General features: G+C 31.7%; 1 protein-coding gene across 16 annotated transcripts in view; it reads left to right on the top strand.

Annotated features, from left to right (window-relative positions):
- LOC139517920 (neuroligin-4, X-linked-like) overlaps positions 1–24,718 on the top strand; it is a 261,221-nt gene that overhangs the window by 219,647 nt on the left and 16,856 nt on the right. The window lies entirely within an intron of this gene.

The raw sequence follows: 24,718 nt of genomic DNA on the forward strand, positions 1-24,718 counted from the left end.
ATTCAATTTTAGGCTATTTCTTTTTAGCCATTCTATTGACATTAACGGTACAACTTACAAATATTCTCTCTTCACCTATTTAGCAATGCTCAAGGTCAAACTTTTTTGAAAGTCCTAACCACCTACACACATTTAAGTCATATAAACCCAAAACCAAATCCAGGTAATGATTCAGAACTATAACAGTCACATGTTTGTCTAGTCGTCAAAATACAAAATGAGAAACACCAAAAACTATTGAAATGTTTTGATAAAAAGAAACAGTTGCTGGAATCTAATAAGACGTAGTTCGACAAAACTTCACCGATCGCGAAGCACATCAAAGGCAAATGTTTGCATTGATAGGCCATAGTAAACTTGAACAAACCAACTTTTAGAAATTTAAATGTTTGCCTGTATTGGCTATGTGTCATTCCTCAGTTTAAACATCTCCAATGTATCAATTTAATAATGGAGGATTGATATAACTAATTTAACCCCGCGACATGTTCTTGTGCCAGTCACAAGTCAGGAATATGTTTGCCCTTAAGGGAATTTGTTGTTTATGATGGATGGTTGATATAGACTCTGTTAAATTTATTCACTACTTTTCTAGACTCCCGGAATTTAAAAGCTTGACATATTCTATAGACATTTGTCGGATATTGACCCATATGTTGTCTCTTAAATGCCTTTTGCTTAAATTTAAAGGTTTTTTTTTTCATTACTCAACATCTTCTTTTATTGACATTTTTTTTTTGTAATTACAAAAGACAAACAACAATAACAAAATATAGAACACAAAACTGGCAGATTAGCAACACAAACCCCGTACAATTTAGGGGTGAACTCGGGAACTTCGAGAGGGTAAATTATTCCTTTTTAACTAGTGGTTTATTCAAATTTGGGTGTAAGTTGCATTAGTTAATTATCATTGAAGAAAAGATGAGGGGATGGAATATTCGGCAAGCGAGACGACAAGTCCAACAACACCTTTGTCATGAGTGACTTAGATATTTCATAGAAGCCAGCCAAATCTTGATGGCGTCCATAAACTCTTCAAGGAATGACTCAAACTTTAAAGAAAAAAGGGTTGCCTGGAAAGGTTACACAGTATCTTAATTTTAAAGCTTCTCTAAGGTGAAAGAGAGCCTTTATAAACTATATTCTACATAAGAAAATTCCTGTGCCAAGGAATTCGCATGACTAGCTTGATGCATGCTGTTGTTGTCCGCTCATTTGATGTGGGGGTTTTTTATTTTGTCATTTGGTTATGGACTTTCCGTTTTAAATTTTCAGAATTTTTTCATTTTACTTTTTGCCTGGAAAGTCCTTTATTGTTTCTTTATTTCAAAGCTTCTCTGAAGTGAAAGAAAGGCTTGCCTGGCTATGCGGTTTATTTTCTTTATTTCATTGTTTAAAACCTCTCTGTGATGAAATCATTCCTCAGTTCTTAAAATAAGGTAAACAATTCCATCAAGATTAAAACCTTTTCCTTATTATCGATATTTGGAAAATATAATGGTATACTCAAATTAGGTCATAAACATTAGATATAGATTCTATTGACCTAAGAATAAAAGAGTCAAATGTTAAATAGGTATTCCTAACCGGATATAACTATATGAGGTATTTGACATTTCATCCGTCACAGAGTTCTCGTATACTGGAGTTTAACATGCATTTAACATCAAACGTTTTGAATATATATGCGTAAATATTGCATTTAAATGGATTAATAATTTAGATTCCTTTTTTTATTACTTGATTTTGTTTTTGATTACGCTTCTGATGAATTTGATGTATTCATGTTTTATTTTTGTCATTTTTATATCACGTAAAATCGATACTTTAAAGTGAAAAAAAAGAGATTATAAGATAGTTGACTCTGCTTAACATTACACGTCATAATAATGTTGATAATTCATGAATTGTAATGCCAACTTTAGCAGAAACCAGTAATAAGTCAAATTATACGACAGCTATGTGTAATTATAGTGCTTTGATAGCGCCAGTACTAATACTAAAAAGAAATTCCATCTAACAAGTTTTATTCTTGGCTTCATTACTATTTTCATTTATAATTGACTCTGATTTATTATGAAGCATATCTTCTTAAGCTCCGTATTCTTTCATAGCGTAGGGAGAAAGCTTTCACACCTGTCGTTCGTTGAAACACAAACACAGCATACTTTTCATCCTCCGCAACAATTGGGAGGTAGAGATACCATGTTTCATAATATAATGAATATGTTTCCTTTAGACAAATTGTTAATTAAGGTAATTTTTTCCTCTTTATTCGCACATGTTGTTTGTATCTTCGTGCTGATTGATTCCTTGCGCTTATTAGAAGAACGTCTGCTTTTTGTAGAAGGAAAGTGCGCGTGACTAACAGACGAACATCATTGACTCTCGTGTGGATGGAACTGTCCTTGTTACTCTCTATGAAAGGTTTTCTGTGATAATCTATTTATTTTCCTTACTTTAGCAAGCCATTGTGACTTTGATCATTGAGATGTATGCACATTTACAGACTACTTTGATGGTAGTTACTTCTACTTCCTTTATTGTATAACAACGCTCGAAGTTCAAGGCAAGGTTTTTACAGTTAGCCAGTAACAATATATTATGAACTATTATTTTCAAAGTTAAATGTCTGGAAGGATTTTGAAAAGTCATGTTCCTAATAATTGCTCTAGTGTAGTCCTGCAAGTATACAGATATAAAAATATCTGGAGTATAATTATTCTAAAAAGACATCTTCCTAAACTTAAAAAAACAGAACAAAAACAACTATTTTTATTGTGACGACAGTTTATATATAAATAAAATGGTATTTTGACGATTCAGATTGCAGTGTTTTCTACGACAGGGGATTCAAGACAAGTCAAATAGATGTGTTATATCTAATGAGGCAACTGTTCACCAAAACCAAAGAACAAGATTTAAATATGTCAACATTAATTTAGATTATACAGCAACAGAAAAGTTACAACCACCAATGAATGGGGAAAGAACAATTCACAGCTACATTTTGATCTAGCTGCCATTTCTGACATCTGATCAGGATTTAGCCAATCAAATTGTCGTTTATACAGCAACAACTTTTTAAAATATGCAGTCACAAGTAACAAAGAAACTAATAGTAGTCACTAAAATGTTGATGGCGGAAAATTATTTTCGACGCAAGACTAACACGCATCACAAATTATATTTATCTTTCCTGATAGATCAATTTCCGTTTACCCACAAAACATTAATCAATACTGGACTAACAAAAGCAAAAACACATTAAAACATTTTCTCCTTCATGAGAAAAAAAAGCATTTTATCCATCATAAAGTGGTCAATCACTGAACGTTGTTTGGTGGTCACTCCAACATTTACTGCTTCAGTAACCAACGATACAGATACTAATTACGTGATTAAACGTCGGAGCCAATTCCGTATTAGCGACGTTTAATTCGTTTTTAAAGTTTAAAGCACTACTAGTCATGCGCATTGATTTCTATCTTTTATACATAGACTTTTGCATCAGTATGTGCCTTAATAAACCGTTGGGAAAATTCGATTGCTGTATCCTAATTGTCAGTATTATATATTCATTTTTCCGGAAATAATTATCCGTCCAAAGTTGATTGCTAGAGAAATGAGCGACTTGGTCAATGAAACATAAGAAGTCAATCCAGACATCGTTAAAGACTGATTAGCTTTGTTTTGTAAATAAATTGTAGAGTGTTGAAATTTCCGATGAGCCAGGTTCGTTATTCAACTTATTTGACATAAAACGAAGTTAAATTCCCCAGTAATGACTACTGTTCATTTCTAAGTATTGACTTCCAATTTAATGTGTCCTTAGGTATAAAAGAAAGTCAACAGCCAGTTCATCTGTACAATGTAAGGAAGTCTGAGGCTGTTGAGAATATGACAGTTAAATTGTGATCTACATACTGTGCGAGAATTCAGCTGTTTAATTTACGATACACAATAAAGCTGGTGGACAATCTTAGCTATAGGTTGCTGTTAACAATAACAAACATACAATACACTTTCTTAATATAAAATAGAAAGTTGTGGTATGATTGATATGACAACTCTCCAACAAAGACCAAAACAAATATCGCACACTAAGCTATAAAAGGCCTAAAATTGACAAATGCCTAAGTTTTTAAAATTTAACATTTGAAAGTTGGAAATTAAATGTATATTGATACATTGTAGCCTGTGAAACAAAAATCATGCTAAAAAGCTCATATTGCTGCTTTTCTATTTCATGTTTCCCATTACGTTATTCATGTAGGGGCAAAATGTTGACTTTATTTTTAATCGGAGTAAACGGACAATATCTGTTTAAGATAACCAGTCAGACACATTTTAAATTTAAAAACAATATTAATATAGATGACAGTGTTAAAGTATATGCATTTTGTTTGAATGCAACATATAAAAGTTTTTTAATGCAGTGTGACATTTTTATGATGTTCTTCCCCATGCCAATAGTTATCTGAATCGATGAGTAGAATCTGAAATTCTAGAGAACTATGATTTACATTTCCGTCATTATAATTACTTGAATGAACTGTGTATCCGTGTGCCCTAAACATCTCCGTCATTGTGATGAATTTTAGAAGATTATGTAATTTTAATTTGTCAGTTCCCTTAATTTCTGGATCAGTTCTAACGGTTTGATTATAGCTTGGGGGTTTTATACATTCAATAGTACAACATAAATTTCACCTTCCTCCAATATCGCTGTCATTAGAATTAATATAGAGTGGGGTATTTTTGGAACCTACTTGTTACAAAATAAATGACTAATTTGTAGAACATCATTTATTAACAAATGAAGTCCTTCTGTCTGTGCTCAAGTATTAGAAATGATTGACTAATCAAAGCTAACGACAGTAGTTGAAGAGCTCTATTATAGTCTATTCAGACCTCTTCATTTCTTCATTTGTTTTGATAAAGTTATCTTATAAAGTACACCTAAGACAACGTACACTGCTGGTTAGGGAAATACTCATGACGTGGTCCTTATGATACGTGTTCCATTGTACACACGAGCTCGAGAAAACAGGCTTAGACCTTTGTAACTTGACCTATAATGGTGTACTTTTATAAATTGTTACTTGGATGGAGAGTTGTCTCATTGGCACTCATTCCACATCTTCCTATACAGTATCTATAAGAATCGTTAGATCTATTCATGGTAAAGAATGGTCGGAACTCGAACTCGTAATAATAGTTCCATCTTTGCAGTAAGATAAATTTGTGTGAATTGATTCTAAGTTTAAATGTTTTAAGATGTAAACGAGATTGTTTTATTATTCAGATGGAGTGCGATTGTATTTTTTATACCTTTAAGTCTCTTCAATCCATTCAATTAATTGGTGAATAATGAGGTTTTATTGACGGAAGAGAGAGAAAATTACACACACATAGTGTTTTGTACTGATAACCGTGCTTTTATGTTGCTTGTACATTTTAACAACTAATGTATCAGGGAAATTAGTATAGATTCTTAAAAAAACGGATACGGGATACATCTGCTGTAGTAAAAAAAATGTATTAAACATGCACGTGTTATGAATATGTGAAAATTTATCATGCAATTTTGCATTATCGGAAACCATACACTTAAAATCAGAAGACATAAAAAGTTTAGCCCTCGCTACCACTACACAAGACAGTAATTGTTCCAGTTCTCATACTCATAAATGTAAAACAAGTAGGGTAAGATTCTGGTAGGGCAACATTTATTTCGTCTTTAAGGAGTTACTTGTTCAAATATCAAAATCAATGTGTGGATGTATACGTTTTTGCACCAAGTTGCTGTTCGGTGTGAGCCAAGGCTACGTGTTGAAGGCCGCACATTGACCTATAACTGTTTACTTTTATAAATTGTGACTTGGATGGAGAGTTGTCTCATTGGCACTCATATCACATCTTTCTATATCTATCTAACCGCACCCGAGACATTAAAACAATCTGTTTGGCTATGTAGATTGTAAATATAGGATACATAAATTTTTTTTTTTTAATATTTTTGAGTCAATCTTTTATTCGCTATTCTTCATAGAATCCCTCATTTATACTTTATTGACTGTAAAAGCAAGATTTTCGATCCTGTGCATATTTTTAAAATCAGGTTTAGCCATTGTCCTAATGAATGAGACTGACAACTATCCACCATAGTTCAAACGACCTGAATATATAAGTCATTAAAGATATTCGACAATCAACAATGAGCAAGTTAGACCTAAACCATATAGTCACCTATAAAAGTTACATAAATGTGTATTTAAATGCAATCGGAATTCAAACTTTCATCACATTTGTCATACTATGACCTATTAACTTAAATTTCCTTCATTACCATCAAGTAGTCAAATTAAAATGGAATATTTTCCTCTGCAAAATGTCAATTACACATTGTAAATTACGAAATCAATTTTGCATTTCAGTAACAAATTATGTATTTTATTTAGTAATTATAGATGACAATTATTCTTTATTGTTTTATCAAAAGCATATAATTTTCCTTAATAAGTTGATGGAAGAAATTTGTGAACGCAGTAAACTTCAATTGTACGTTATAAATTTTCATCGTCATGCTATTTCTCAACATCAAACACCAATATTCTTTTGATTTAAGAAATGATTGGTTATGAAATATTGTCTTAAAAAAGAGTATGTTCAAATTTGTGACTTTCTTGTAAGAAGATTAATAATAACATGCAAGATGATATAATCATTATCCGAAATATATCCTTTGAACAAAGTTAATAGTTATCCACGAATAACAAAAATTGCATGAAGAGAATGTCGCCATTCTTGTTTTGTGTTGGTTTTTTTTATCATATCTTGTAACCATCATTTCGCAGCGCGGCGAACCAATGCTATCGACGACACCGGATGTTGACTTGTACATTGAACAACAATACACATCATAACAATGTTGAGAATAATACAAGGCGATTGAAGATACCTGAAAGCAAATTTCATATTTAGGATATATCATGTTTAACCATAAAATAGCATACAAATCGGTCAAAAATAAAATAAAAACTAAACAAACGTGGTCAACTTGAAGAGATCGGTTCACTCTTATTATTCAAAACTTGTCCAGGCGATGTCAGGGTAATATAAATAGATGTTTGTCTTTTTTCTCGACTCGTTTGATTTTCAGTCAGATTAAAATTATTTCTTTTTTTGAGAACAGTTTGCCATATGTTCGTGTAGGATTGTTTCTATCTATTCTACCCTCTTTAAGATCTTCATCTACTTCATACATTTTGTACTTATTTAAAGTGTTTAAAGAGAACCATTAAGAATATGACACATTTATACATGAGATTTCTATTACGCCATATTTTTATGTTTGTCTTGACTGAATCTCTCTTGTCATCAATGTTATCCTTTTGAACTAATTATGTTTTGGATGAGGCTTTCCTGTAATAATAAAGACATATATCATTAGTTTACAATGATTTACTGCTTCTTCCTATATATATATATATATAGTATAATTGCTGCAAATGTATTATAAAGTACCTACTAATTTTCACTTTATTGTTTTTCACTTAAACGTGGACGTTTTTTCCTTAAGAAACTGATATAAAAATCTATTAAGATGAAAATTGAGTGAAACATTTACTCTCATTTTGATAATTCTTGGTTTAAACGTTTGTCCACTTTTAAAATCCTACCCAACTATACGTACGTCAGAGGCCAATACACGTGCAGAATTTATTAAGTTTACGTATCTATTGACACATTCTATTATGTTGAGATTTCAAGGTTTTTTGTATAATATGAACGTATCATTTTTTTTAACAAAAGAACAAATCTAAAAACATGCAAATGCATGACAGCTTGACTTGTAAAAAACGGTTATCTGCATCAAAAAATTTTGATAATGTTATACAGCTATGTTTTAAAAAATTATTCTCTAGTTTGTTCCTATTGTCAAAGTTAAAAAAGGTTGCACTACTTACAAGTCGACGCCAGCCTTTAAAGGTTTGGACAGAACTGTACTGTTTTCTTCAAATTGAATAATGAAATATATAGGTAATATGTTTTGCCAAGTATCATAAAATGAACAGTGATTAGTGAATACTGAATACTAATCGAGTTAAAGCGACGTTACAATTAAGAAAACCAAAGTCTTTAACAAGCTTCTTTGATTGGATCTCATCCATAACACATCCAATCAGATTTTGTATGTTATTATTATTTAGGTTTTATAACGACTATTATTGATTTCAAATTACATACAGTAACAAACTGAAGTAAACGAACTTCTTGAAACTTAAGATAGATTTACACCTGTATATATCATTTAAATGTCTAAAGCTTCTAAGATAAGATAACGTTTAAATATTGGAACATATTTATAAGTGATAAAAAGATATTTCAAAGAGAAGAACTGCAGTTTTATGTGTAAATGTAATTTTTGTATTCATCTAATATCTTTCAAAGTCTGGAACAACCACTGTAATTAGTTTACTAGCATATGCATTGATCATTATCTGTTGTTATGTATGTACAATTGATAAGAAAGTCAGAGGCTAAACAACGCCATAATATGAGAAATTTGGGCTTCATAAAATATAACATTTTGTAAACCTTTTTCAATGATATCGTTCATATAGAAAACAAAAAGTATATAAAATTCAAATCACACTTGCCTGAGTTCCTAGACAGGAGCCTGTTATTCGGTGGTTTTCGTTGAATGTTGTCTGTTAGATTAATTTTTGCGTTTATTGTTTTGTCAAAATACATGCTTTAGATTTTTTCGTTTTAAATTGTTTCACATTTTGTGTCGGGACATGATATTTATTGCTGCCTAAACAGTAAAGCTTTTGCTTAGCTTTAATGGCCATAAGACAACCTTCAGTTCGCTTAATCAATAGAAAATATCTGACTCAATGGACTTTTTTCATACCACACATCCTCATTTTTATATTGGAGAAAAGAATTATTGACCTTAACTTCTATTGAATATTGAAGCAGGAGTTTTTATTAAGTATTTTCAATTCAATTCAATTCAAGAAACGATATCATTATTGTGTCAAAACTAGTTAAAGTCATCTGGAAAAGAGATGGTTCTTATTATTTTCTTCGTAGCCAACGAGTTGCTTTGTTTCTAAAGCATACTATTCCGAAGAGTGATCTCTTACACAATAAAACTGCTCGGCAAAAAACATACAAGGGTAAACAAATCTTAATGAACACATTTGAAATATCTGGGGGACAAACATATTGTTTATTTGAACAAAGCCTTTTGCTATTCTTGTATAGATAAATTAGAAGACTTCAGTATTAGTCCGAGCGCTTATTAAACTTATAAACCAGTCAATAAATTGGGTAAGAGAAATGAGATAGGAACAGGAATAATTAAACCAATATTGTCTGTCGCTTTAGCTGTTTACATAAGGTAATTGGTCTGTTAATGTTCTTACAACCTATGTTTTCACTATTCGTAGTTTAACGCTCCTCAAACTATAGCTGTTTCTAATGTTAAACAGATCATATACCATTTACAGCTTGTCTGTATAATATCATAAAAACAGCCTTAGCACAAATTTGATTGGCTTTTGACGTCAATATTGGTCACAGTAAAATCATGAGATTCCGGACGAATAATAGTCATGAATAGAAACAAATCTATATTACAGTAGATTGCTTAAAGATAAAGTTTAAACAGAGTTCTCTTCTTTGTCAGGCTTTGACATCAACCTCGTTTATAGCTTGAAGACAATTTTATGTATATTTTGATTGCTTTTATGATTGTCATTCTGTATTTCCGATCAATTCCAGAATACTTTATGACTCTTTTACTTGTGCTAACATACAATAACTGAACGTCAGTCAGACAAAATATGTCGTGTTTGCATGTTAAACGTCTTTTATGGCTAGCCTCATAGTTCGCATGTTCGCGACAGTCTATATCATAAATCACGAGTGATATCCGGAGCTTCTTGTCCATTTTAGTATAAACATGGTATCGTGTAGTAAATGGATAATCATCTTTATATAACAAAAGAAAACACAAAATTGGACTTTTATATTAGAAAATAGCACGTTGTAAAACAGGGAGTAAATGTTGTTTGGAATAAAACTCCATCATGTCTAAGAGTTTCATGTGGTGATTTCATTAATTTGATCTTACTTTACTTCCGTTCGTAGATGACAGAACATGACAGAAACCTTCCGAAACAACTCTGTATACCATGCAAACAATGCGTAAAGTTCTGTCAGACATGTCTGCTTGACCAGCATTAATTGTGTTTATCAAACATGAATCTCATTCCTGTCAAGATTTCATAATAATTCATTTATAACAATCTAATAAAAGATGTTAAATAATAAGTGGTAACAGCAAGAACATATGTATACAGTACCCATATTTCGTTAACCATATCCCTTCAGATGAACTATTCACTAAAACAAAACAAAAAATAGAGTAAATACATCAGCAAACCCTCGTCGCTGAACAATGATCATATCTGGAAAGCTTTATAATGTTTTGATTTGAATTAACAATAATACGTGAAATTTGAATTCGCTGGTTTTATCTATATATTCTTAAAATGATTACTCCTGTGTCTCACCAATTTCTTTCAGACTTCGCAGAAACTTTTTTTGAAAAATTGTATAAGTTATAGGAAGTGATTAATAGAGAAAAATACATCTTTGTATGACCTGTATGTAAATCATCTCTGGAATCATTACTTTTTATCAATATATAACAAAGTCTTTTATTAGTTGCAAATATTTCCGACTGCAATTATGTCATTCGATATAACAACATGTCAGATAGAAATGTTTAAGTTGCATCAGAATATATCAACACTGTTATTATTCGTAGATCGGATAAATAGCGGACGGAAACAAACATAAATTGAAATTCATCAAACGAGGATATATATATTGTTACTTCCTCAGTCACAAACCTACCCCACACACGCCTCTCCCCCACATCCAAAAAAAAAACCAAAGGCACAGTTCTAAATAAACATTATGAATGATACATGTGTCAATATTTTTTTTCTGTAATTTTTTTTTTATTTTTTTTTTAAATTGCATATTTTTTTCATGTCAATTCTTTTATTTGAACATCGGTATACTTCTGTTGCTTACATGTCCCTCCAGATAAATCGAGGCCGTCGTTAAAATCAATAAAAATCCAAATCTAAGCATTTGTTTATATGTATATTTACTGAAATGTCAACCTGTAATAACAGTATTTAAATACTGTTACATATATACCATAAACGCAAATTGACTCACATTCATAACAAGCGAGGATGAAATTGACGTTCAGAATAAAATCTAATCGAATTTTCTCTTGGTTACGTAACATTTTATAGGAACCTTAAGCAATTGACGATTCTTGGCGGCTCTGACAAAAGAAATGTTATTACTTCTCTCTCTCTCTTCATTGATAAGTTTACAGTTAATTTTATTGCAACCATGATAATAATAACTAGGTTTTATGTTCTCTGTGGCAATACGGGGCTCAGAAAGAACAATTGACTTTTAAGATGTTTTAAATTGTAATAGAAATAAATCATTAACTCAAATCTGTCAAAATTACTGTTTCATATTTAATATCCGTTATCCTAAATATTAAATATGTCACCGTTTACGTCACATGCATTATTACTTACAATTTCTCCATAAGACATAAATAGAATTCAAATATAATTAATGTAATAGAATCACTTATCCTGTAACGAACATTTTGGATTTCATCCGATTCCCCCAGTAAAAGTTTGTTGCCTTCGTTTGTCGTCTTAATCGAGTTGAGATTTGAACAACGGTTACCAACTGTTGCCTTACTTTAACAACGGTTAACAACTATTGCCTTACTTTAACAACGGTTACCAACTATTGCCTTACTTTAACAACGGTTAACAACTATTGCCTTACTTTAACAACGGTTACCAACTATTGCCTTACTTTAACAACGGTTACCAACTATTGCCTTACTTTAACAACGGTTACCAACTATTGCCTTACTTTAACAACGGTTAACAACTGTTGCCTTACTTTAACTTCATTTTTGAAATCATTTTTAAGTTCTTGGTGATCTCATCGCTCAATAATCCTGATAATAATTCAATGAAGTTTTGAATTACGGAAAACTACTTCGTTAAGTTGGTCTGTTTCAAATCCGGACAATGACATTGTTAGACAAACCAAATAGCTAGGATTTTCTGCAGCAAGAATTCAAGACGGCAGACTGGAATTACTACGTTATGGTCAACGTCACAAATTTCGTTGGACAGACTGTATGTACCGTGTCAGTGCAGACTCGGAGTACGTTTACTAATGTCTCGATTATTATATCTCATTATCATCTTCTACTAAAACTAGTTTGATCAAGGCTTTGACACTTAATACTAAAATATTAAAATCAGAAATTGTTAACCTGACGGAGGTCTCATCAGTTCGAAGGTAGTTTCTACTATATGTCAAGTTATTAGTCCCCTTCAGCTTAGATAAGTTTTGTATATATCCAACCAAACATCTGCCCTTAAAAATCAATTTTTTAATGACAGAAATCATTAATACATAACTGAAGACCACTGTACTGGTGAGCTTTCTGACATGTGACAGACATGACGTTAAGTCAGATACGATCGATAAAGGCAATTAGAATAAACTTTTCCTTAAAGGTTATCAATTATACAAACAAAAAAATAGATCTTTAAATTTGTGTTTTTTTTTATCGGTACTAACATTGACTTGTGTCTTTTTAGTAGATTGATGCATAACTAAATATGTAATTCTAAACAGTTATGAACACTTAGATAAAGGCAACACTAGGATATCGCTGTTAAAAAGTCATAAATCGATTGAGAAAAAAAAAAATCCGGGTTTCAAACTAAAAACGAGGGAAACACACCAACTTTAAAAGGAAAACAACGAAACAACAGAAACACTTAAAGTGCAACAAAAACAACCGACAATGCAACACATATAAACGAACTATTAGATAACAATTGCCATATATGGATATATATATCCTGTCGATATAATGAACTCATATTTTGGCATTGCTTAATGTCACGGTGTTTTCACACCGTTTGAGCATGTAATTAAGTGGTTGTCGTTTTTTGTTGTCTGTAATATATTTTTTCAGTTTATTGTCTTAGCATAAATCAAGACGTTTGTTTTCTCGTGTGTCATGTCGCAACTGATTATTCAGCATGTGTTTTGTTAATACATGTTGTACCCGAATCAACTTTTTCTCCATGTAATTATAATTCCTTTGTCTAAAAACAACATATTATGTGGGTCCATACTTTGAACTGATACGTGAATATATATACATTGTTTGACTTTTCTTTTTTAGTATTCAACCCGCCTACTTTTTTTCTTCAATACCATAAAAACTATAGATACACGTGTAGGTTAGAAGCGAGAGTAGTTTACTGATTTTCGTTCAGGACATACAAACCAAGGTTAAACAAAAATAACGAAGGGAATCACATTTAGTCCGAACGGAGCGAGTCCGAATGCGTCAATAGGACAAGCGTCTTCTGCTATGAGTACAATCAAGATTAGAACATACAATTAGAATACATATCGTCAGTATACCTTGACATGATGAAAGACGCGACTTTGATTTACAAATTTTCAATGCTAATTTCAGCAAAATAAATAGTGTTAACATGTTTACATGATGTTATTAGTCATTCCCTATTCAATATTAGTATTATGTATTCAAATACTTTGAATACATTGGTACACAGGTTATTTATAAAGCTTTGAAAATATTAAAAGGAATTTTGTGCAAACAAAGAAAGAAATCAGCCAAACAAAAGTAAAAACAATAAAAACCAGTCAGAATGTCTACAACTATAGGGAAACAACCTAGTATTTTTTTTAATGGTACATTAATTTAAATAGGAATAAAATTGATTTGATACCCAAAGAAATTGACAAAAGATGATTTCGAAAATATCCATGAAGTATAAATCACTTTTATATTTGAACCACTTGATATGAAAGAATCTGCATATTTCAAACGAATTCTTTCCTTCAAAGAATGTAAATATTGGTGTATGGTTTTTTTTAACATCAATGTTTCAGTAGCAAACCTTTAGTGCATGCTTTTCCCATTAACATTTATACAAGTTTCCCTATTCTCACTTTTGCATCTGACAAACATAATTCGTGTTACTCCAAATCATTTTTGCATCCCGTCTTTCAACTAAATGTACTAGATAACTTCGAATGGATGGTTGATATTGAAACGTTTCTATAGAAATAAACACAAAAACTGAAAATAAAGATAGTTCTTTGAACTATGGTAGTGAAAGGAATGGCGTGAAGAACCCCTTTGTCACATTATAACGGCTCATATTCATTAACCGCCATAACTATTTCTCTGGCACCTGTCTGTTGTCTTCATCAGAACAGAGAAATAGACAATTTTGTTATGCTATCAGATTCGCTTCACTTACCAAATACTTTTTTTATTTGGAGAATTTTGGCCTAGGTCTTAATGTTGTTAACATATATTGCTTGTTAGATATTCAAGGTGTTGTGTTAAATAGTGCATCTTGATAATTACCAAGCTAAATTAACAGTTGATCATTACGTCGCAATTATATTTGACCTTTTAAACTCTGCGGCTGTTTATTTGGTTTATGTTTGTGCATAGTACCGTTCTTTTCAAATTCGATTGTTTCATTCTTTATTTATACTGAACCACACAATCGAAAAAGACGTACAAAACCATCATAACCAAAATAAAATTATAAATATTCAAAACTTCTCTTGTAAAGATTTTCTACTATTTTATCTTTTGTAGATTTTTAAACATGCATCGTTAGGCCTTTTCTTTGCTTTCGTTCGTTTTAAAACGAAATTTAAAAAATATATAAAAAATTATAGATGTTGAGGTTACCACCCAAGCTAAATTAATAATGAGACATACTGATGAAAAAAAGTGGAAAGTCCCTAATCAAATGGCAAAATCTAAAGCTCAAACACATCAAACGAATGGATTACAACTGTCATATTCCTGAAATGGTACAGAAATTTTTCATGTAGAAAATGGTGGATAGAACCTGGTTTTATATTTAGCTTAACCTCTCACTTGTACAATGATACGTGGACAAAATAAACAGATATAATAGGTTAAAATGTCAAAAATATGGGTACAGCAGTCAAAATTTATTTCATATTCTTTAAACGTACGGTTCATTTTAAAGAACCATTCGTTATCAGTGTTTCTATATACATATCAATATTCAAAATTCAAATTTTATTATGAAATACCCAGAGATGCGTGTACCATTTATCTTTCGATTAAATTATTATCAAGCAGTCAGAATTTAAAACGGATCTATTACTGGTACAAGAAAATCTTAAATCTACTTAAAATCTACAACGATGGTAATGGGATGATAACATAAACACAGTTATCTCTTTTGAATTATGTTAGATGCGTGAGGTAAATAATAATCAAATGTAATCGCGTGAAAACTCATAACCAATTTAATAAATGAGATGTCTTCAATGATATAAAATACTAAATGATAATTTAAATCTGAAGTTGTTATGTGTTAATGTTTTTTTTCTCTTTCTTGAGGATGCAAACATATGTCTCACGTAAAATTGATACAATCTAGTTACATTTGCTCTGCATACTGAATTCTTGGATTCTAATATTCTAGATACATTTGAAGTCAACCCTTTTCAGGGTATAATTATAAAACATGACTTTTGTCTTGATTTTATGAAAATATATTATATTGGTAGATATATAAGTGAAGGAGTGCTTATGTAAAAAAGTCCATCTTTATGATTACTAAATTGACATTGTTTGTCGCATTTTTATTTGACATTTGAACTAAAGAACATAAAACAAACGAACAGAACTGAATAGAACAGTTAATGTCCGACTATTAATACAAGTACATAAATCCACCTTGCGAACAACAGTGTGGTCGTTGGTAAGTAAATTATGGGCGATATGTTTAGCCACCTAGCCAAGCACATCATGGACGATTGTAAATCTAAAGAAACAAATCTAGCGTATACCATTAACACCACTTTATTTTTTCTCATATTATTGTTTTCATTGTTAGCTCGTTTACAACTGAATGCAGCTTTGAAAAATAATGATAAATAAATAAACAGTTGTAAAAGATACACATTGGAAATTACTATACCATCTTCTACTTGGATGGAAATGAAATATTCATGTTACTGTTTTAATGTCTAAGATAAATAAAATAGTTTAATTATGTCTAGAAATTGGAATGTTATGGCATCATATTACGTCCGGGTTGTTTGTTTTGTATGGTTGACAAATATAGAGAAAAACTATTCAAATGAGTAGTGATAATCTCAATTGATATGTCTAAATGTCAGATGGTATGTTGTCAATGCAAAAGATGCTATCAAAATCATACATAATTTTTCAACTGGAATTGATATTTGCACGATATCATTTGTCTTCACATGTTCCATGTGCATACTCTGAAATGTGAAGTGCAAAGACTAAACATAAAATGAATTGCTTCACAGCACAACATCGCGTAATAATTTTGCGACTAAATTTCTTTTCTTTTAATGATTAGATTAGATAAATTCGGTTACACAATTATAGAACGTCTTTGAAAATGTCAATGTCATGCAGTTAAAGCATTTGTTTTCTCTTGTGTAATGAATATATAGCTCCGTTAGACTTTACAAATTATTGTAAACTAAATGTTTGGGTATTATTTAGTTCTACAAAATTGAAGACTTACGTTATTTTCCATATTGAACTAAACATTTCCTATTTATCTTGTAACAGATACAAAGAACGTTTGATTCAGTTGGGACTCAAATTTAAAGATGCTACATAATTCAGGCAAATTGTATTACTATAATATAGAAATAGTGATTCATGATGTTCTTTTGAGTTAGTCACGCGGCAAAATCCAAACTAATCATAGTGCACGTTGTATGTTCTCTAATGGTTTTAAATACTGATTATATCCTTTTTGCAACATGCGAGTCCTTGACATACTTTAAAGTATTTGCTGCCTCGTGTGCTAATTACTGCCAGATATATTTATCATCGATTATAATTTGTTCTGTTGCTACCTTATATGTTTATTATCTATTGAATTTTATTCTGTTGCTGACTTGTTCGTTTACCGTCTTTTGGGTTTGTCTTCTGCTACTGTCATGTATAGTAATCAATTAAGTGTCAATTCGTGTTTGTTCGGTTGCATTCTCATTGGATTTGTGTTTATTCGGTTGCATTCTCATTGGATTTGTGTTTGTTCTGTTGTATTCCCATTGGATTTGTGTTTATTCGGTTGCATTCCCATTGGATTTGTGTTTGTTCTGTTGCATTCTCATTGGATTCGTGTTTGTTCTGTTGCATTCTCATTGGATTTGTGTTTGTTCGGTTGCATTCTCATTGGATTTGTGTTTGTTCTGTTGTATTCCCATTGGATTTGTGTTTATTCGGTTGCATTCCCATTGGATTTGTGTTTGTTCTGTTGCATTCTCATTGGATTTGTGTTTGTTCTGTTGCATTCCCATTGGATTTGTGTTTGTTCTGTTGCATTCTCATTGGATTTGTGTTTGTTCTGTTGCATTCTCATTGGATTTGTGTTTATTCTGTTGCATTCTCAATGGATTTGTGTTTTGTTCGGTTGCATTCTAATTGGATTTGTGTTTTGTTCGGTTGTATTCTCATTGGATTTGTGTTTTGGTCGGTTGTATTCTCATTGGATTTGTGTTTATTCTGTTGCATTCTCATTGGATTTGTGTTTGTTCGGTTGCATTCTCATTGGATTTGTGTTTATTCTGTTGCATTCTCATTGGATTTGTGTTTGTTCGGTTGTATTCTCATTGGATTTGTGTTTGTTCGGTTGCATTCTCATTGGATTTGTGTTTATTCGGTTGCATTCCCATTGGATTTGTGTTTATTCGGTTGCATTCCCATTGGATTTGTGTTTGTTCTGTTGCATTCTCATTGGATTTGTGTTTGTTCGGTTGTATTCTCATTGGATTTGTGTTGTTCGGTTGTATTCTCATTGGATTTGTGTTTATTCTGTTGCATTCTCATTGGATTTGTGTTTGTTCGGTTGTATTCTCATTGGATTTGTGTTTGTTCGGTTGCATTCTCATTGGATTTGTGTTTATTCGGTTGCATTCCCATTGGATTTGTGTTTATTCGGTTGCATTCCCATTGGATTTGTGTTTGTTCTGTTGCATTCTCATTGGATTTGTGTTTGTTCGGTTGTATTCTCATTGGATTTGTGTTGTTCGGTTGTATTCTCATTGGATTTGTGTTTGTTCGGTTGTATTCTCTTTGGACTTGTGTTTGTTCGGTTGCATTCCCATTGGATTTGTGTTTGTTCTGTTGCATTCCCATTGGATTTGTGTTTGTGCGGTTGCATTCTCATTGGATTTGTTTTGTTCGGTTGTATTCTCATTGGATTTGTGTTTGTTCGGTTGTATTCTCATTGGATTCGTGTTTGTTCTGTTGCATTCTCATTGGATTTGTGTTTGTGCGGTTGCATTCTCATTGGATTTGTGTTTGTTCGGTTGCATTCTCATTGGATTTGTGTTTATTCGGTTGCATTCTCATTGGATTTGTGTTTGTTCGGTTGCATTCTCATTGGATTTGTGTTTGTTCGGTTGTATTCTCATTGGATTTGTGTTTGTTCTGTTGCATTCTCATTGGATTCGTGTTTGTTCTGTTGCATTCTCATTGGATTTGTGTTTGTTCTGTTGCATTCTCATTGGATTTGTGTTTGTTCGGTTGCATTCTCATTGGATTTGTGTTTTGTTCGGTTGTATTCTCATTGGATTTGTTTTGTTCGGTTGTATTCTCATTGGATTCGTGTTTGTTCTGTTGCATTCTCATTGGATTTGTGTTTGTTCTGTTGCATTCTCATTGGACTTGTGTTTGTTCGGTTGTATTCTCATTGGATTCGTGTTTGTTCGGTTGCATTCTCATTGGATTTGTGTTTGTGCGGTTGCATTCTCATTGGATTTGTTTTGTTCGGTTGCATTCCCATTGGATTTGTGTTTGTTCGGTTGTGGTCTTGTTTGTATGTCATTGCCTTTTGATTGCTGTCTTTAATCTGTGCGCCATTATTTGTGGATTGTCTCTTCTTTCATTGTGTTTCTTGTTGCTTATGTTTTAAATGATTTCAGGCTTTTGCATATTGCGGCTTAATAAATATTCCACTGTCTTGTCTGATTTTTTCTGGCGTTTGTGTTCATTGTGTTTTTTCTATTATCTTACTGTACTTTGTTTCTCTATTTGCCTTTGATAATTATCATTGTTGAGTTTTTGTTGTCATGGATATTTTTCATTGCGGTATTTTTTGTCAAAATCCATTTAGCATGAGTATGACCCGCCTGTTTTAACTTGAAGTCCTTAAATATTTAAAGGAGTTCATACTTTGCGTATAGGAATACATTAAGGATTGAGCTGAAACATTTGAGAAATTCGAAGTTTTATATGGTTCTTAGAATAATGTTTAGTTGTAACCGTTTAATATTCTCTGTAAATCCTTCCTTAGTTGTTATATGAACGCACGTCAGATAGTCTCAGTCTGTACGAACTTGAATAGTGACCTTATCAAATTCGGAAACCCTAGTGTAGACCCCCATCAGTACAGTCCTCTCAGAACTGTCAGATAAATATATATCTGATTGATGTATGTAGCTCAATCCAGTAAATGAAGTATGCAATACAATTTGATTAAAAGATATTCTTTGATTTAGGGTAAATCGTGAATCTTTCATATGATAACATTTGTAGATGAAAAGTGCAAGCTTTATGAACATGTATAAGATAGAATGATAAGTGATCTCTGCTTCATCTTGACTTAGGAAATAGGTAAATGACACGCATTGTATAGTTATCACACATTGATCCGTTATCACACAGAACGGTTTTGTACTTTCTGTCTTTACTATTTGTAGTTTCAACAATAATATATGATAAATAGAAGTAAAACAAGAGTAAGGGACACATTTTTATTTTCTGGTTTGTTGTGAGAAGTGGCACGGCATTACGTACACTTTTTGGCTTTTGATAAGATTAAGTCGATAGGACTGTTTTATTATTTATCACTGAAATAAAAAGTTTGTCCGTTGAAAAAATATTAAACTTTGTATGCTTTTATCAATTTGAAATTCGCAATTGTAGGCGTTGTCTTAGAGCCCGGATATAGTCACTTATATATTAAGGAAATAACAAAAACGATTTGATTATTAAGGTAGATAGGGTGTCTTCCTCCATTTTGGATTTTGAAATACTAGAAAACAAGGTCTAGATCTTTGATTAAATGTGCAAATTTTTATAGTAGTAGGTAATTCATGTGTAAGAATTTTCATTCTAATATAGAAAATGCCATGTTTGATCATATTTATGATTGTATTTTACAAAAATAAGAATTCTTTTGTTTGATTCATTTTTTCCAAACTTTGTTAAATAAGGGGAGGCAACTCAAATGCAAGGGCAGATAATTCAGATAGTGTTACTTTTACAATAGAATGTGTTAGGAATTTACCCATTTTTACACGTAGCAAGAAAACGAGTCCGGTGACCCCATTTTTTCTTTTTCTTATCTGAAAGCATAATATTGGAACTATCTTCTCAAATTTTATCTAAAAATTCTATGGTGTGGTTTGCGTCTTATGGCGGAAAAATTAGTTTTCCATGCATAATCTATACAAAATCTTTACAATTTTGCACAACCTGTAGTGTGAAAATAAGTCCGGTGACCCATTCTTTTTATTAATGTTTTTAAACAAGCAGGATATGAACTACATTTTGGCAAATTATTAAAAGATTCTATGGATTATAATTTAGACACCCCATCTACCTTAAGGTGTGTATTTGTGTGCGTGAGTGTGAGTGTGTAAGGCTTTATTTGACCAAATTACCACTTGAAGATCATTTTAATCAAAATGACGACATTCTTGCATTCTATGTGTCTGTGGCAATCACTGTAATTGCAGTTCAATTATACAAGTTATTCTTCTGTCTTTACTACTTGTAGTTTCAACAATAATGTATGATAAATATAAGAAAACAAGTGTAAGGGACACATTTCTGGTTTGTTAACTTCACCAATAATTGAGTATTGGTACGGCATTCAGAGACCTTTTTGATTTTGAAATTATTTATACAATTATTTATAATTCATTGTGCTGGGTCAAATTAATAAATAAGATTAAGATGATATGACTGTTTTGTTATTCATAACTGAAATATAAAATGTAGGTCCGTTGAAGAAGTTCTTAAACTAAATTTGTCTGCTGTTGTCAATTTGAAAGCTCAAAATTGTAAGCGTTGTCTCAGAGCCTGGATGTCGCCAAATATTTATTTAGATTAACGGAAACGATTTGATTATTACGTTATGCGTGTCCATGGGCATATGAGTGTTATGCCTTATTTGGCCCAATAGTATCGCTTGAAGATAAATTTAATCAAAATGACGACATTCTAGCAAATATGTGTCTGTGGCAATCACTAGAAAATTCCAGTTCAATTATACAAGTTATTCTTCTAATAGAATTTTGACATAACTTCGTAGACTAGGGAGGGTTGAGATCTCATAAACATGTTTAACCCCGCCGCAATTTTGCGCCTGTCCCAAGTCAGGAGCCTCTGGCCTTTGTTAGTCTTGTATGATTTTAAATTTTAGTTTCTTGTGTATAATTCGGAGTTTAGTATGACGTCCATTATCACTGTACTATTATGCATATTTTAGGGGCCAGCTGAAGGACACCTACGGGTGCGGGAATTCTCGCTACATTGAAGACCCATTGGTTGCCTTCGGCTGTTGTTTGCTCTATGGTCGGGTGGTTGTCGCTTTGACATATTCACCATTTCCTTTCTCAATTTTATAAAAGAATGAAAGCTTTAAATTGTAGTCCATTGTTGATATTAAGTACAACGAACTTTCATTTAACTGTATCAATAAAAATAATGATCTATTTTCAGCATGTACGTACCGAACGGTCGTGTATGCTATTCTTCTTTTATAACTTATTCAAGCAGTTTTGATTCTATAAATTTCGATGCATCGATTCCAAATTAATATCTGACAAGAAAAATTATTCATGCTGTTGATTGTAGAAGGAAATCCCTGCTGTAAAATCAAATGTAAAAACTGGAAAGGAAATGTTAGAATATTTCTGCTCAGTCAGTCTGGTATTTTCAAAGCTTGTACTGATGGAAAACTTTGGTTAATAATAACGTCATTTTCCGATAACAATATTGAAAGGTCTACATATAGAAAAGCTCAAAGGGCAACGCAAAATTAATATAACTTGTCAACTAGTAACTGCGTCAAATTCATAAAAGATTATCAATTTCATATCTTACTGAAGAAAGTAAAATAACTTTGTAGACTAACACTTTCGGGTCGATACTTTTGACGAAACATCATTTTCTCATTTTTGAAAATCGCTTACTGGCCGCCAACTCGATCAATATACAGATCATATCGTATCGGTAACCTAATCAGCAATGAATCACAAACGCACGAGTGATCTAGCTTTGCTATTATTTACTTGTCACAGTTTATTAGGATATTACAGAACTTCTTTTGATCAGAACGAGGCGTATAATTGGCTAACGCTTTTTTCACTGAAGACAAAGAAGTTCAGGTCCGTTACCATCTGAATGCGTTTGTAAATGACGTGAATATTACAATGTTAGAAAGTGTTTTTGCCTTCTAATTATTGTCATTTATATTGTTTCATCAGATGTACTGTCATATGTTCATTCCTATGATTTTTTCCCTGACAATAAACCAGATCTCATAAGTTGTTATTGGCTTCATTGTCTCATGTGTATTTGAATAACAAGTAGGATGTACGTAACATATGAGACTCATGCATACCCGTCTCCCTACGTTGGTGGCATTGCTAGCAACAGCATAAAAGTGCCGTAATGCTGATATGACATACGTTGTTATTGATACGCGCGATTATTTTAGTTGACACATTACATTTGTTTATTTCTGAGATTCCAATATTACGCATCTTGTAAATCAATGTCTTTCATTCATTGGAACTTCCGATGTGTCACATGTAATTAAATATTCAATATTTTGGTGTAAATTTGTATTTTTGCAAGCCTTACAAGTTAAAAAAAAACCCTTAGTATTCCATATTGTTTTCGATATATTTTTAATGTGAGGGAATTCAGATGAAATTCTTGCAAAGAGAACTAAATTCTTTACTTCTGATACACATTAAAAATAATTGGACAACAGTGGCTTTTCGCAATGTTCAAATTTCTGTCGTAACTATTATATAAATGTTAGAACGTATTTGAGCACACTATATTAGTTATCACGTCTGTAATTGAATTAGGAGGTAGTTAATGTTAGATAGTAAACCATCCTGGGTATTTATTAAGACGTTTTACCAATAACTTACTCCTTAGAGTACTATTTGTTTTCAGTAATGAATACACCAGAGAACCCAATCTATCATCAATCATTGAATAATTTCGCACCATTTTATGATGAACTGACAAACCTTTTAACGATTGAGAGATTGGAATAGTCTAAGGAAGGAATCTGACTGTTTTCATTTACATGCTTGTTTCATACGTTTAATTTATTAGAATTAAACCTACTGCTGTTTTCGACAATAAAAAATATAATACCGACGAAAATCCTCTTTGTAGTAGTTCATCTGTATAGTGCAAGCGATCATACCGCATGCTATGCTGTACTTTAGTTATTTAGAATCTGTTATTGTGCAAAAAGAGAAATAGTTACGGAAGGACAGACATATAGGCAATATGTCCCGCCCTAATTCCTTTTTAATGTTTGTCTATGTGTAATTCATGGACAAAATGGTTTCAAAAGAGAAAGACTTTCCCTTTCATCTATAAAGATTGCAACTGACGAATAAGGCATCGCATAAAATAGGAATAATACACTCATTTCAACACTAGTATAACTAGTAAATTTGTTGTTAGTCATTAACAGTCATATTGATCTTAACGTCATCTGAAATGCATGAAAATAAACTTTGGAATCTTGTCAATTGTTGAAATATTTTTTTCTGATATTGCTGATGGTAAATCTATAAGTTGTTCTGATTTATTCCGCTTGTAGTCAATCTTATACAGATGAGTTACTTCAGACAAATCAGAGTCTTTTTTTAATCGTTATCTTCAAACATTAAATTCTGTTATATAAATGATGCCCTCTCGTTGGATATTTTAAGGTTTGGTGACTATGTTGAACAAATTTCCTCCTATTGGTCTTGCAATAAGATGTTTTGTATCTTGACTTGCACAAATGAGAGTTGGAGATTGTTGAAAACTAACAACAGAAGAGTGACTTCAATTTCCTCATTCAGAACTTGTTATGTAGTAATATTAGATCAGCACGTAATACTGTTCAAGAGATAATGTAAAATTCGTATTCACTTCATTCCAGTCGAAAAGTCAAAGATTTGTTTTAGATATAGTCTACCTCGATTTTTCTATTTGATTTTCGATGTTTCAGGGCGACGAAAAAACATAGGCTAAAAATGTAATGAAACGTGTGTATGTGCTGCTTCATAAACCCCTTCACAGTATATCAATGTGGTTAAAAAGTAGCTATTTCTCTGATAGCAGATGTTATTGGTTTTTATTTACAAATTCAATGAAATCAAACAACGGTTAATAGTTTTGTAACGAGTATTACTATTATTCATTATTCTTTATAAACGTAGA

This window comes from Mytilus edulis, chromosome 3, assembly GCF_963676685.1.
Source record: "Mytilus edulis chromosome 3, xbMytEdul2.2, whole genome shotgun sequence".
Classification (NCBI taxonomy): domain Eukaryota; kingdom Metazoa; phylum Mollusca; class Bivalvia; order Mytilida; family Mytilidae; genus Mytilus; species Mytilus edulis.